We start from the raw sequence: 14,253 nt of genomic DNA on the forward strand, positions 1-14,253 counted from the left end.
CACTCTTGTGATAACGACAGAGTGCATAAAATTCTGTCTTGCTAGGAAACTTGGATCGCAGGCCTCCTGCCTGACCAAGCAGGTAAACTATATGGCAAAGAACAGCACAGGGATATCTGGCAACTGTGGTAGACTTTAGGAAACAACAAGATGGAGGGGGCAGGCGCTGAGTGTGCAGCTCGGTGGTAGAATGGCTGTCTAGCATATATTAGGTCCAAGGTGGGTCACTAGTACCAAGAAAAACAGTAAGAGATGGGGGAAAGGGAAGAAAGGGAACAGAGTGGAAAGGAAAAAACGAGGAAGAGAAAGGAGAAAAAAATTAGGTTAAGTCATGGGTGGAAGCCAGCACCTGTCACTGCAGCCATGGGGAGGTTGAAAGGAGGATGGTGAGACCAAGGCCAGCCTGGTCTATATGGAAAGACACCACCTCAAAACAAAACAAAATCAGGAGGCTAGGTCCTTGGGTCCTACATACACATACACACACACACACACACACACACACACACACACACACACACACTATATATATATATATATATATATATTCCCAGATTCCCAGATGAGGACTCAGCCTCAGTGCCATCTTGATGACAGCCCTGAGGCGTCTTCACCCCAACATCCAATCAGGCATGGATCCTCACCCTTAGACACTGAGATAGAATAAATTATATTGTTTTAACATAATAGATTGTGGAGGGTGTATTCTGTACCAAATAAAACTACTATAGAATTGTTTAAAAAACAAATTGTTTAAAAAACACAAAAAAACAGAGGCTTCATACACAAAATACAGTAAGCATTTTCAGAACACAACAGCCAGCCAGAGCTAACTATCAACTACCAAGACCACAGAGCCACATCTTACTGCAACAAATAAAGCTGCTGCCTAGTCCTTCCTGACCACAAACAGACCACCTCCATCAGCCCAGCATCCTCCAGGCCCTGGTGGATTACTCTACATGAACCACAGACCGCTCGGCTGTCCCAAGAGAAAGAACCCTGTTCCTGTATGGAAAGACATATCTCCTGTGGCTGTCCCTAATGGACCAGGCTCCCCAAAAGCCTGGATTAAAGAACAGTCCTTATATGCCGTGGGTTTTACTTTACAGCTAACATTAAGTGGGATGCAAGACAAAGGCAGTTTTTAAGCAATATAACCCATGCAGAGAGCAAACAGAGAAATAAGGCAGGGCTAGGTCATGGGAAATGGATGACAAAGGAAGCCTGAAGGGTTCTGATAGACCCAGCACACAGCCAGTTCACAAAACAAGAGACTGCAGGCTCCTACGCTATATCCTAGGTCTGGCTGGCTGTTATCTTCCATAGGCCCTTTGCATGAAGGTCTTGAGGAGAACAGTAATAATTATCCTTTGGTGTGGGTTCCAGAACCTCTCACAGATACCCGACCCCTGGGATGCTCAAAATCCCTTCCATGAGTGGCGCAGTGCCTGCGTAAGATGTTTACCCTTCCTTCACCCACTTCAAATCATCCCTAGATCACTTATGATAGCAGATACAGTGTGTGCTGTCAGTCATGGCTGTAGAGGATTGTTAGGGATTATAAGAAAAACTGTTTGTGTACAGTATAGATGCACTCTCCCCTCCCCCAAATATTTTGGATCTGTGTTTGGGTGGATGTGGTGTTCAGCATATCAAAGGCCCCCTAAACAGAACGCGGCAAGAAGCTACTGGTCTGGGGAAAGCACACCAAAGCAGCAAGGCGATATTTTTCTGCGGAGAGAGTTTATCATCAGCAAGTAACTCCATGGATAGTTCTTGGGTCCAGCACACACTCAATTTTTAGTATTTGGGATCCCAGTCCTATAAATGTCAAGCCCATACATCTAGGATGCAAAGAAAAGGCCATGCAAATCCACTAAGATAACAAGGGAATATATATAGTAGCCGGAAGCTATTTCTCTTGAAGATTGGTAGCCAGAAGTAATCATTTCACGTCTGGCCTCATATATAAACTGTGGGACACTGACATTTCACATGCAAACTATAACTAGTGGCAGTTCATCTTTGCACAGGGAAAGGGACATAAAGCATTTTACAAAGCCTGCCTAGTAGCTAAGGTCAAATAAATGCACATCACATTTCCAGATTCCTGTAGCATACATCCACACAAACTGTGAAAAGTAAGGATAGCTCAGAGCATTGGTAGAGCAAGTCAGAGAACTTATTTACACACTGTACTTTATCCTCTGCCATCGCCTTCATCATCCACACAAATTTGCTCAAGATATCTCTCTGTGCTTTTGGAAATCTTCTGGTGCAGCCTGAAGTTTAGAAGCTTGTGTTTGGATGGTGCAGGTCATTTCCTATTCTCCCTGCACTCTACACAGATGTAAAACCTGTGTTTGCTGCTTAATCTGGTACTAAACTGACCCCTGCTGGCCCCATCTTCACTGTCTGCACATTTATTAGGGCCTACAATGCCTAACCACACACCATCGGCAAGCCTGCATTTGAGCAGACTGCCATGTCAAAGCAAAGACATCAGAAAGGGACGGCTAGTAGAGCAATGCCAGCAGAAGGCTGCCTTCCCAGGACCTCTGCCTCTTCTGCTTGCAGAAACCCTATGACTAAGACATCACACTTCCATTCTGCAGAGACGTTTTGATATGCACCGGTTTACCGCGGGATTTTGTTCATTCAACATACATTCTTGGGTTTCTGAAAGATCAGGAGAAGAAAGGATGTGTGGATGTACAGCACCTGCCCTGCAGGGAGGTGCTCACAGTATCTGCTGTTTACAAGGAAGCGCATTTCCGAATTCATCGATGGCAGAGGATGAATAGAATGCCACAGTGACACAAGCAGCCTTACTGAACTTGGGTTGCCAGAGCTATGACCCTGAACCCACAATATAATTTTTTAGTCTTATATAATAATTTTTAGTCTTATATATGATAATTTTAGTCTTTATGAACCATGTCTTTGTGTGATAAAGTAGCTGCTATTTTAACAGCCTACTATGTGCCACTGTAGCAATAACTTTTATTTGATTGGTTCAGTTGCTGTCTCATTTGCTGAGGATTATCGCCTCCATCTGCTAGCCTAGGCCTAGGCCTGGAAGCCTCTAGGCTCCACACAATCTAACCTAAGCCTGGGATGTTTTCAGCCTCTGAGACTTGCCACTTAATAAGCTCACCCTTTCTTGTTCTTACTGAGCTCAGCTGAGCTGGTTCAACTCAGCTGTTCGAGCTCAAACTCCTCTCCCAGCTGACTTATTCAACCTGGCTTTTCTCTTGGCCTCTGAATTGCTCTGCTTGGCCTCAAACTAACTCCAGCAATCTGCTCTAATCTTCTGGCTCCTTCTCATTCTCTGGCTTGTTCTGCCTTCACCTGAGTCTAGCTTGCTCTTGCTCTATAACCTGTCTCTCTCTTACGGCCTCGGTATTGCCCTTAAGTAGCTTCCCTCTCCTCTCTCTTCTCATGAGAGTTGGTGTATCCTATTCTTCAAGTCTTTCTCTGATCGTCACTGTTTCTGCCACCCAATTAGACATCACTTTCAAACATGGGTGCTGCCTTCTACAAAGAAACTTTACCTTCATTGTTTGGAATGAAAGGTGTGTACCACTACTCCTGGACCTACGCCTTTCTTTACCTGAAACTTGCTCTCTACCAAGCTGGCCTTGAACTCAGATCTGCTTGTCTCTGTCTCCTGGATAAAACCCATGTTTGTATTCTAGCCAATCACACAGACCTAGAAGGTCTTTGGGTGTGATCTCTTAGCAGACCAGCCGTGCTCTGAATTAACAAGCCTCTACCTGCCACATACTGGCAAGGACCTTTCCATGAACTGCCGCATTTGCCCCCATAGATAAGGTTTCTGTGTTCTTGAACGGACGAGGACATCGTGACTGTAAACAGCACGCTGCAATGCTTTTCCTTTAAACAGGTGCTTGTCCTCTGTGAAAGCTGAGCACCTTGTTATGGTTGTAGCCTCCAAATCTAGGGCCTAGCCATAGGTACTGAAAAAACCTGCCTGCAGAGACCAATGCTACAACTTAATAAACACCGTCCACATCCTGGGCTTATGCCTTATAGAAGGAAAAGGCTTTGATTCCTGAACACAGGCGCCTCCCCTCCCCCCATGTGCCTACAATAGGAGGTGAGGCCTCATGACCTGAAACCAACAGAATGTTCTAGAGGCAAAACTCCTACCCAACAGCTAAAAAAATCAAACAGCTAAAGGATTCCAGCGTCGGTGGACAAGGATGCTCTTGAGTGTCAAGCTGTCCTGTGCTAAGAGGAAGAGGAGACACGGAGGAGCAGATGGTGTGTGAATTCTGCTGGTTTTGTGTGATGCCTACAAAACCAACTACAAAGTGTAGAGCATGTGGATCTGGTTTTTTACATTGCACTACGGAGACTTAACAAAATAAAATGCGGAGATCCCAAACCTAAATGCCAAAAAGAAAAAACAAAACTCTACGTGTGGTTTTTCACCTTATTTCATTTGCACCATCTTTCTCCTCTGCACTTCAGACAGATGAAGATAAATGATTAACAGGGGCTGAACTTCTTTGATTGGTTGCAGTTGATTTTTGTATCGCCATTATTGTTATGTAAGCATTTTTAATACTGCTCCTAGCAGACAAGACGTCTGTTCTAACATATGTTATGAGAAAAATGGTAAAAAAAAAAAAAAAAATGTATTCACAACTAAAATTGCTAAACAATCAACAAATGCCACCAAGAATATCATAAATCAATCTGGTTTGTGTCCGTTGTTAGCCATCCTAAGCAAATGAACACTCTGATTTCTGTGACCCAAAAAAATAAATGAGGCTGGAGTCTCGGGCTGCGGATGCTTTCTATATTGGACTCACTGCAAACTCAAGCCTGAAGAGTGTCTGCAGTTAAGTCACTAGGGGTAGCACATCCCTGTGATGCCAGCACTTAGGAGGTAGAAGCAGGTGGATAAGGAGCTCGAGCCTGGGATACATATCAAGGAAGTAGTAGGAGCCCAGAGACCGGAAAACCAAGCGCCCACAAAGGGCTTAGCATAGTCCCTGCAGCATTAGTGTATGACAAGCCTGAGCTGCTGCCATTATTGCCACCTTGTTCTGCCGCACCCCCTCGCGCCAATTCTTCACCTGAGGCTCTCGCCCTGAACACACAGGAACTTAGCATTCAACTGTGTTGAGTGTGTCACTGCCCCTTTTTCTCCCTGCCTCCTCCAGTGGGTGGAGCTCTCACATATACGCCTACACACTGATTACAAAGGCTGCTGGAGGCCTCAAACTGAATCAGGCTCCTCATTTCAACTCTTCTGCCCACAGAAACCTACCAGCATCCCTGCTTGTCGTTAAATTTTATATTTCCCACAATACACACAACTGAGTTGGAGACAAAACCAGCCACCGTTTCCAGGTTTCAGGCCCCATGATAGCTGTGACCTAAGCGCAACCTTCAGGTCCGTAAACAGTCCAGCCTGCAATAGCTGGACTGAATATGGCAAAAGAAAGCACTTACATCACATAAAATCTAATGTTTAAACCCAACCTATCCAAATCAGTTAAAACATCAAATCAACCGGCAGAAGACTGAAGCGTGTATGTAAATGGATACTGCAGGACCCCGCGGGTTCCTCAGAAGGGTGCATTCAGTGTCATCTGAGAGCCCTTCTTCAGAGCCAGGCTCAACAATGGGGGACACACAGACCGTTGCACGCTGCAGACCTGCTCCTTTAGCAGTTGGGTTAGGATTTCCCAGCAGGCAGGTGCCGCAGTACTTCTGCATCCGGCATCTGGCATTTATGGATGCAGCAGATGCAGAACAAAGACAGCCCCTTGCTCGGAATTCTCCTGTAGTCAGCAACACACCGAGTGCTCAGAGAGCCATGGGGGCGTTAAGGTAGAGTCTGGATATCATGAACACTGAGATAAAAGTCCAGTCTCTGAGAACAGCAAAGCATGTTCTCGTTCTCATTCTCTCTCTCTCTCTTCCCCCCCACCCCTCCCTTCTCCTTCACCTCCCACACACAGCTTAATAAAAGATAATAATAAAATCTTGCTTCTGGCACATGCTATCACTTAAAAAACAAAATCTAATACTTACAAATCGCCATACTACTCCCATCAATGTCTCTTAAAAGCAAATGTTTTCCCTTGTCCTAGATTTCAAATTTATTTAAAATTTGTCATACAAATTATATACCCAAGTTTTCACACAATGCCAACTTCTAAGTATGAGGAATCATGACAGATGTTCTGCGCTCAAACTCTTAGAGAATTGGTCCTTTTGTCTCAGTTCCCTGAACATATGAGCAAAATGTCTTTTAGAAATTTGTCAGTGGTAACAATTTGCCAATATAAATGTGGGTGCCAACAGAGTATTTTTGTTCATCTCTGTAAATTCACCTCATTTAGGACCTGGCAAATGGCAGAAATCTCACCTCTGTTGACTAAAGAGTTGGTCTGCTGCTTGCTAAGTGTGTGATAATCAGACTTTTAGATTTCAAATTCAAATGAGAAAAGTTTCTCCACTGACCTCCATTAAAAATGTAGCTGCAGCCAGGTGTGGTAGCTTACACGTTTAGTCCCATCATGCAGTAGGAAGAGGCTGAAGGATCTCTGAGTTAGAGGTCAGCCTGGTCTATATTGTGAGTTCTAGGCAGTCAGAGCTACACAAACAAAAAAATGTAGTTGTGGGTCTTTAGGGGATACTGTACCCAAATTATGAGGAAAAAAAAATTTTTTTTCAAGACAGCTCTGGCTGTCCTGGACTTGCTTTGTAATCCAAGGTTGGCCTCAAACTCACAGAGATCCACCTGCCTCTGCCTTCAAAATGCTGGGATTAAAGGCAGGCACCACCGGGCCCAGCTTGGAAAATAATAATTTTTAAATGCTCTCATTTTTGTTTTGTCTCAATTTGTGTGTGTCTATCTCTCTGTCTGTATGAGTTTGTTACTTAATTTGGTTGCTTTTGTTTGTTTGTGGGTTCTTTTGTTTTGTTGTTGTTATTATTATTATTTATTTTTATCTCATGTGCATTGGTGTTTTGCCTGCATGTGTGTCTGTGTGAGGGTATCTGATCCCCTGGAACTAGAGATACAGACAGTTGTGAGAGGCAGTGCAGGTGCTGGGAACTAGGTCACAAGCCAGTGCTCTTACCTGCTGAACCATCTCTCCAGCTCTGTTTTTCTTTTCTTTACTTTTTTATTAATAGAAAAGGAAAAAAAAAGCCTTTGATTATCATACTTGTAGTGGCCCGGATTCTCAAAGTGGTAGTCGAATCACTGAGAGTCCACAGCATAAAAGCCATGGCAATGCCAGGTGAGTAGCTCACGCAGAAGATTCCCTTGGTGGGAATCATATACATCTCCAAGAATGCAGGGAAATTCCCAAGCTGTCAAGGTAGATGGTGAGGGTCACCTATGTATTTATCCTAACTGTGTGGGTGTATGGAGGTCAGAATGTGATCATCACGACTTAGATCAATGAAGTACACAGAACCTGACTCCTTGGTAACAGAATGTGATCCTCCAATCTCTAAAGGAACATGGGATGCCATTTAAGGACATCGCTACAGCGGGTGAAGCTCTTATCACACAAGCACACAACCAGACTCTGGATCTGTGCTGGGAAAGGCGGGGCAGTCCCTGTGACCCCGGAACTTAGGCAGACATGGAATCCCTGGGGCACACTAGCTAGCTAGACTAGCCCGACACGGTGATCTCCGGGTTCAGTGAGAGGCCCTGTCTCAATAAATGAAGTGGAAAACGACTGAGGAAAAACATTTGACATCAACATTTGGGCCTCGACACATACGTGAACACACGTGCACACATACATACACAGATGCGTGTACACACACAGAACTGTGGGAGAAAAAGCAGCACAGTGAGGTGATTATGTTATGATGAAAATTGGAGAGGGTCTAAGTTTCCCACCAAAAGAAGATAAGCTCCCCCACCTATATTCGGTAGCTTTTCTGCTGCTACTAAGAGACCTTTTCATTCATTGAAAACTGTTTTTAAAAAAAATTGAGTTGTATACAGCCTAGCAGTAGAGCATTTACCTAGCGTATGTGAGGCCCTAGATACAATCCCAAACAATACAATAAATTTAAGCCATGACGGTGCACACCAGTGATCTTAGTACTTACAGCAATCACTACAAGTCTGAGGCCAGCCTGGCTACAAACTAAATAATGAGTGATTTATAGAACCACATGGCAAAACCATGTCTCAAGAATTAAATAAACTTAAACGTATCTACCTGAATTTTCTGGCATCACTATAATAACAATTAAAAAAAAAAAAACTTTTCAAGAACTGTATGTTTCTGTTTCCATTTCGGAAACTAACAGAAGAGCCCAAAGTTCTCCAGCCAAAGCTATTGGGGGAGAGATTCTTACATTATTGATTCTCTGGGATTCCTCTAGACTCCATAACCTAGAGAAAGTCTCCTCATAAACGGAATTTATTGACTTATCCAACCTCAAACCATGCCTACAAGGAACCTTGAGTCTTGGCTTCTGAATATGACAATGCTAGACACATAAACCCACCATTAGGGCCTCAGTTACCCGGCTATCCTTCATGCCACTTCTTTTCAACAAATGTCTGGATTTTAGTTTTCTTATTTCCAATCAGCAAGAACCCCAGTAGCAAGGCAAGAGGACTAAAAGCAGCCAGGCCTCCTACAGTGGAGGAAGAGAACAGAAAGAATATGCACATATATAACCAACCCCCAAAACATCTCTTTCTCCTTCCCTAGCTTGAAGGAGTGGGATCGGGCTCTATGCTGAAGAAAACAAATAATGAGGCATACACGCCCCACAATTTACAACTGACATCTTGATCAACAGCTACTGACTTCTGAAAGAGAATTCATAATTAATGAGTGTCCTCTGACGCTGTATGCATCGTTTATAACAGGCCATTTTCCACCACATAAAATGATATGTACCATCCTCTACTTAAGAATATGAGGCTATTTGCTAGTTTGTGGTAATACAATTAAAAAAGATTTGTTGTTTGTTTGTGGGAACTAGTGTTCTAAGACAGGATTCTTAGCCCAGGCTGCCCTTAAATAAATGAATAAACCAGAAATATGTAGTGATGGCTTAATAAAGAGAAAAGAAAGGCTCAAGAATGTTGTTATTTACAAATCTACAAAACACCGATGACTGCATGGTCAAGCTGAACATCAGTTACAAATTATGTATACAGCTTGCTAACAAATTAGGGAATTGTTCTCTCTTGGTTGCTTTCCTGGCTACTTGTAAGATAATATCCACATACAAATTTGCAATTCAAATTTGATGTCTTATGAGTACATTTTGTAGAGCATGCTCCAAGACGGGAGAGAAGAGCTAAGAGTTGCATGGAAAGTATAATTTGCTGCTGGCTTTTAGCCAAAACAGTAAACCAAATGTTTAGAGACCACAGGACAACTAAGCAAACAAGATTACATGTAGACCTTCAGATACAAGTCCATTAGAGTAATGACTTAAATTATAAATTCATAAACTAAAAAGTGTATTTCTCTTATTTATAGAGAACAGAAAAAGAACTGAGAATATTTGCAACAACAATGACAAAAAGTCCCAATGGTCTAGGCGACACGAGCAACCATATGCCTGGACCTGACCTACGGACAGCTGAGTTTACACATTAATTATAAGCTTTTATTTTTACACTCGAGAAAGCATGCCAAGTATTCAATATTTATAATCATAATTAACTTGCAGGATGAGGAACCTAATTACAATGGAAAGAAAGAAATATTGGTCTTGGGGAAAAATGAATTTGATTATTGCGCATGTAGGTAGTAAAGGAGGCTTTTCTACCTCCCACAACCAATCCAATATGTCTGTACCTTAAACTTACTATAACTGTCACATATTAAAAAAGATATGATCACTGTATGGGCAAATATATTGCTAATAAAAACCCACTCCAGCATTCCAATCACTCAGCCCGGCACAATATAATTTTTGTAGACATATGCTGCACTCAACCACTGACGCAGTAAAAAGCATGACATATTACAATCTTCCCTGAAAGCAGCAGGAGCAGGTATTGTCAGCCCCTTAGTCGAGAGCGTTACATGCTAAAACAGAAACCTGCAACAACAGAAAGCAACGCGAAGAACTGAGCGAATGACACGGATATTAGGCAGGGGGTGTGGGGAGGTGGTAATCCCAGCTGTGAATAAGAGTTAAGATTCACTTACGGCTAGGTGTAGAGGTCAGAGGTGGGGCGCTCTCCTGGCTTGCAGGAATTGCAGGGTCCCTAGCACCACAAAAGAAAGGGTAAAACTGAAAGCAGGTGCTTGAGTTGGGAAATTCTGAAGATAATGGCAATGAGGAGCCCAAACACCTAATCCCAAACCACGTCAAACTGGAAAGGTCAAGGTCCACCTGTCTTACCACATCTGTCCTACGAAAGGGCTGTACAGGCTAGGAGTGTAACTAGGGAAATGCTTAACAAGTCAGAGAACTAAACTTCAATCCCACTGTGAATTAAAACAAAATAAAAACCACTTGCGCTGGTTAGTTTTTGTCAGCTGGATAAACCTTGGGTCACCAGGGAAGAAGGGGCCTCAATTCAGTGGGCCTCAATTCTCTTGTTTAATGACTGGTGAGGGAGAGGCCAGCCCACCATAAGCACCTCCACCTCGGAGCAGGTGGTCCTGGGCTGTATAAGAAATAAAGTCCAGCAGGCGACGGAAGGCAGGACAGGAAACAGCCTACCCCTCCCGTCTCTGCTTTGGTTCCTGGCTCTGGCCAGGTTCCTTTGAGCTCCTGCCTGGCTTCCTCTGATGACAGACTAGCAAAACAAACCCTTCCCTCTCCGGGTTGGTTTCGGTCACTGTATTATTTTTTAAAAAAATCTAAAGTGAAGCAGTCATGGTACTGTGGCATATATGATGGTGATTACAACCTCACTGAGGTGGTATTATGAATCCCTAGGCTGCTTCATATGCCCTATCCACTGACATCACAGGGGAGGTTCTCTAGGTGTTCTCCTAGAGAACCCCTCATCCTAGCACTCAGCCTGTGCAGGTACCCTCGGCCGTGTGAGTTGTACAGTCTGTACAACAAATCCTGTGCTTCTCCAACCTCATCTCCAAGTTATATGTGTTCTGCAGACTCACTGGCCCCTTGGTGAACCTGAGATTTCAGGAGGCCGCACTACAGTAAAGCGGGCATGAGTGGGCACTTGTTAATAAACTGGCTTAAGGTACTGTCAAAAGGCAAGTTTAAGAACAAAACAAAAATAACAAGAGGAGGGTAGACTCCCAGTGACACATCCCACACGGGGATGGGCCCACGGCTGACTCCAGAGAAGTGTCTATCCTGAGACTCACAACTAACCCCCCTCACTGCCAGCCTCTCCGAACTCTCACGTCATCACTCATAAGCCTCTCATCCACTCATTGTCATTTTTTTATTATTATTCATCTACTTGGTCTCTTGAGAGACACTAACAGAACATAAGAAATCTACGCTGATCTTCCAGCTAACGCTCTAGGCTTTTCAGCCATTCTGAGTCTGCTTTCTCACAAAGGTCCAGCACCCATCACACTGAGGTCTCTAGCAGAGGTCAGCATGCGGTTCATTACAACCTGTTCAATGGACGTTTGTTCTTCGGTGACACCGCTGTGTTCCTGTTTCTCTGGGCGTTCCTCCACCGTCTCTATCTTCTCTTTCTCAGTTTTGCTTCTTGAGTATTCCTGTTGCGGTGATTTAGTGTTTTGATTTTCCTATGTGTATGTGTATATGTGGGTGGGTGGGTACATTCACATGCAAGTCGTGTGTGGGAATACACATGAAAGCCCAAAGCTTTCCTCCGTAGATCTTCTTCCACTTTCCACATTGAAGCAGGGTCTCTCTATCCAACCCAGAACTCAGATATGGCTGGTCCCACTAGTCCTCTTGCTCTGAGGAGCCCCCGACCACACCTTCAGGGTAGAATTTGAGGTAGACGACCACACCCACCCAGCATTTACAAGGCTCTATGGATCTGAACCACCCTTACACTTGCACTACAAGCACTCTAACCACACAGCCACACAGCCATCCTGTCGGCTTTCCAAAGGTCTGTACCTATGATTTGTTCTTACCTCTACTTGACAGCAACAAGCCACCACCAATGCCATTGAAGTTCTCAACTCTTACTTTCATGCCCACATCTTTGCCTGGGCGCTCAGTCCCCAGGAAGTTCGTGCTGAGTGGGTAACTGTGATATGGCCAAATCAGGTTAGCTATCTGCCACAAACATCTTCACGTGTAAAGTGAAAATGCTGTGCCCTTTTCTTATTGTAATAGTTTTAACTGTCAACTTGACACACTCTAGAATCACCTAGAAAGAGACCCTCAAGGAAGGACCATCTAGATGAGGCTGGCTGAAGGGTATGTCTGAGGGGAACTGTCCTGGTTAAGTTAATTGATGCTGAAACCCCCATCTTAATCCTGGATGGCGTCACCCCCTGAGAAGGATCTCCTGAGCTGTGTAGGCATGGAGAAATGGAGCGAAGAACAAGCATGCATGCATTCGCCCTCTCTCTGCGTAAGTACTTGCCACCTTGACTTCCCCTAATGAGGAGCTGTAGGCTGGAACTGGGAGCTCCAACGGGCCCTTTGTTCTCTGAGATGCTTTTGTTTGTGTATTTTGTCACAGCAACTGGTAACAAAAGGCAGCCGCTTATGGTGACGTTAAGTGAGAGGAAACACAAATTCGGTATACTCTATATTTACTATGGCTGCGCTCTCTGCAAATAAAGAGCAATAATTTAATAAAACAAGTCCCCTAGGCAGGGATTAATGCTCCTGCTCCAGTCTCAGGGAACCCGAGGGATCGTCTAAGACCTATAGCAGTTAGTAAGTGGCAAAGCTCTCCGGTATCAGAGACAGAAATGTGATCACCTTTACTAAGACTCTTCAGAGCTCACCGGTGTCTAACTGTGAAAGACAATTCCTGCTGAGTGTCTAAAATTAAGAAAGTACAGGTCCCCTAACATAGTAACCGAGCCTCTGATTAGCAAAGTGTGTAAATTAATGGTTTTCTTCTAAAATCAGAGTAGTTCTCTCTTTGAACCCAGAATAATTCCAACTGTAAGAGATAGCATAAAGTTTTCACCATCATGAAAAGGTCCCAAGTGTCATAAGTTTTGCTTCAACGAGAAATTCTTATATATATATTTTTTAACCTGTCAGGTTGCCATGGCAACAATCTATTTGTGATCATGAGGTTGGTGGTATTCTGTTATATTTCTCCCAAGGAAAAGCAAACTAGATAGAGGCTAGAAATTTAATAAAATATTTGCTGGACTCAGGAAGCCAAGATATGCAGTTTGGGCCATGATGACAAGATTTAAATATACAGCATGAGACCCTCCGGTTATAACGCCAGCTCCATCAATAAAACTAAAAGATTCGTCACTGACACCAATACAAGCTATAGCTATACGATGCAGAAAACTCAATTCTCTGAACAAGTAAAGTAAATCGTTAAACGACTAAGAAGACAGCCTTGTAAGAAAAAAGCCGGATTTCATCAAAAAACTGTGAATTGGAAAGACCAACTTAACTGCTTCCCAAAACCGCCATGGTGTAATCTGGGTTTTGTTTTGGGGTATATGTGTACAGGAGGGGTAAAGTAGACAATAGGATTATTGAACCTTTTATATTAACCTAGAAAATATCAGGACATATTCAAAATAAAAAGGAGAAGGAGAAAGATGCTGGTATGAACTGGGCCATTCTAAAGTCTGGGCATGAAAGCTGTTGAGACAGATGGGGGCAGTGTCTATGCAACTGCCCAAGCTTCAGTGATGCCGACGAAAATTATACGGATTTTTCTCTCCTCTCAGACTTTTCAAGGACTTGTTTCTATAACTATCCCAACATGTCAACACTTCCCAGAACAACCTGAGCTGTACGCAAATCATTTCTTTTTGATTTGCTATGACTTTGCATAACAGCGAGGAAATGCTGAATGCCCTGAAAAATAACCAGAACAAAAACTGTAACTATCATCATTTCAATGATAAATTCCTGTGTAAGGAAAAAAAAAAGCAAAAATGACAGAAGAAACTGGCCAACACGTGCTGTGCCCAGTGCAGACAGGTATAGTTTTTATTTTAACTATTTACAGTCCTAATTATACACACACATTATTAAGTATTATAAAAATTGTCTGAAGTTTTCTTCCGTGGCATTAGTGACAATCCTCTATTGAATATAGGAAGATTGAGTTTATATACAGAAAACACCATATATGTA

General features: G+C 43.3%; 1 protein-coding gene across 4 annotated transcripts in view; it reads right to left on the reverse strand.

Moving 5' to 3' along the window:
* Smyd3 (SET and MYND domain containing 3) overlaps window positions 1-14,253 on the reverse strand; it is a 522,086-nt gene that overhangs the window by 376,359 nt on the left and 131,474 nt on the right. For 2 of the 4 annotated variants that reach the window (XM_055608855.1, XM_055608861.1), the window contains exon 1: window positions 10,200-10,327. The exons of the other annotated variants lie outside the window; for them this stretch is intronic. The gene's annotated coding sequence lies outside the window, so the exon portion shown is untranslated. Of the gene's footprint in view, window positions 1-10,199; window positions 10,328-14,253 lie in introns of those variants that run through there. 4 annotated transcript variants of the gene reach the window in all.

Source organism: Psammomys obesus, unplaced genomic scaffold (assembly GCF_907164565.1).
Source record: "Psammomys obesus unplaced genomic scaffold, mPsaObe1.curated_primary_1811, whole genome shotgun sequence".
NCBI lineage: Eukaryota > Metazoa > Chordata > Mammalia > Rodentia > Muridae > Psammomys > Psammomys obesus.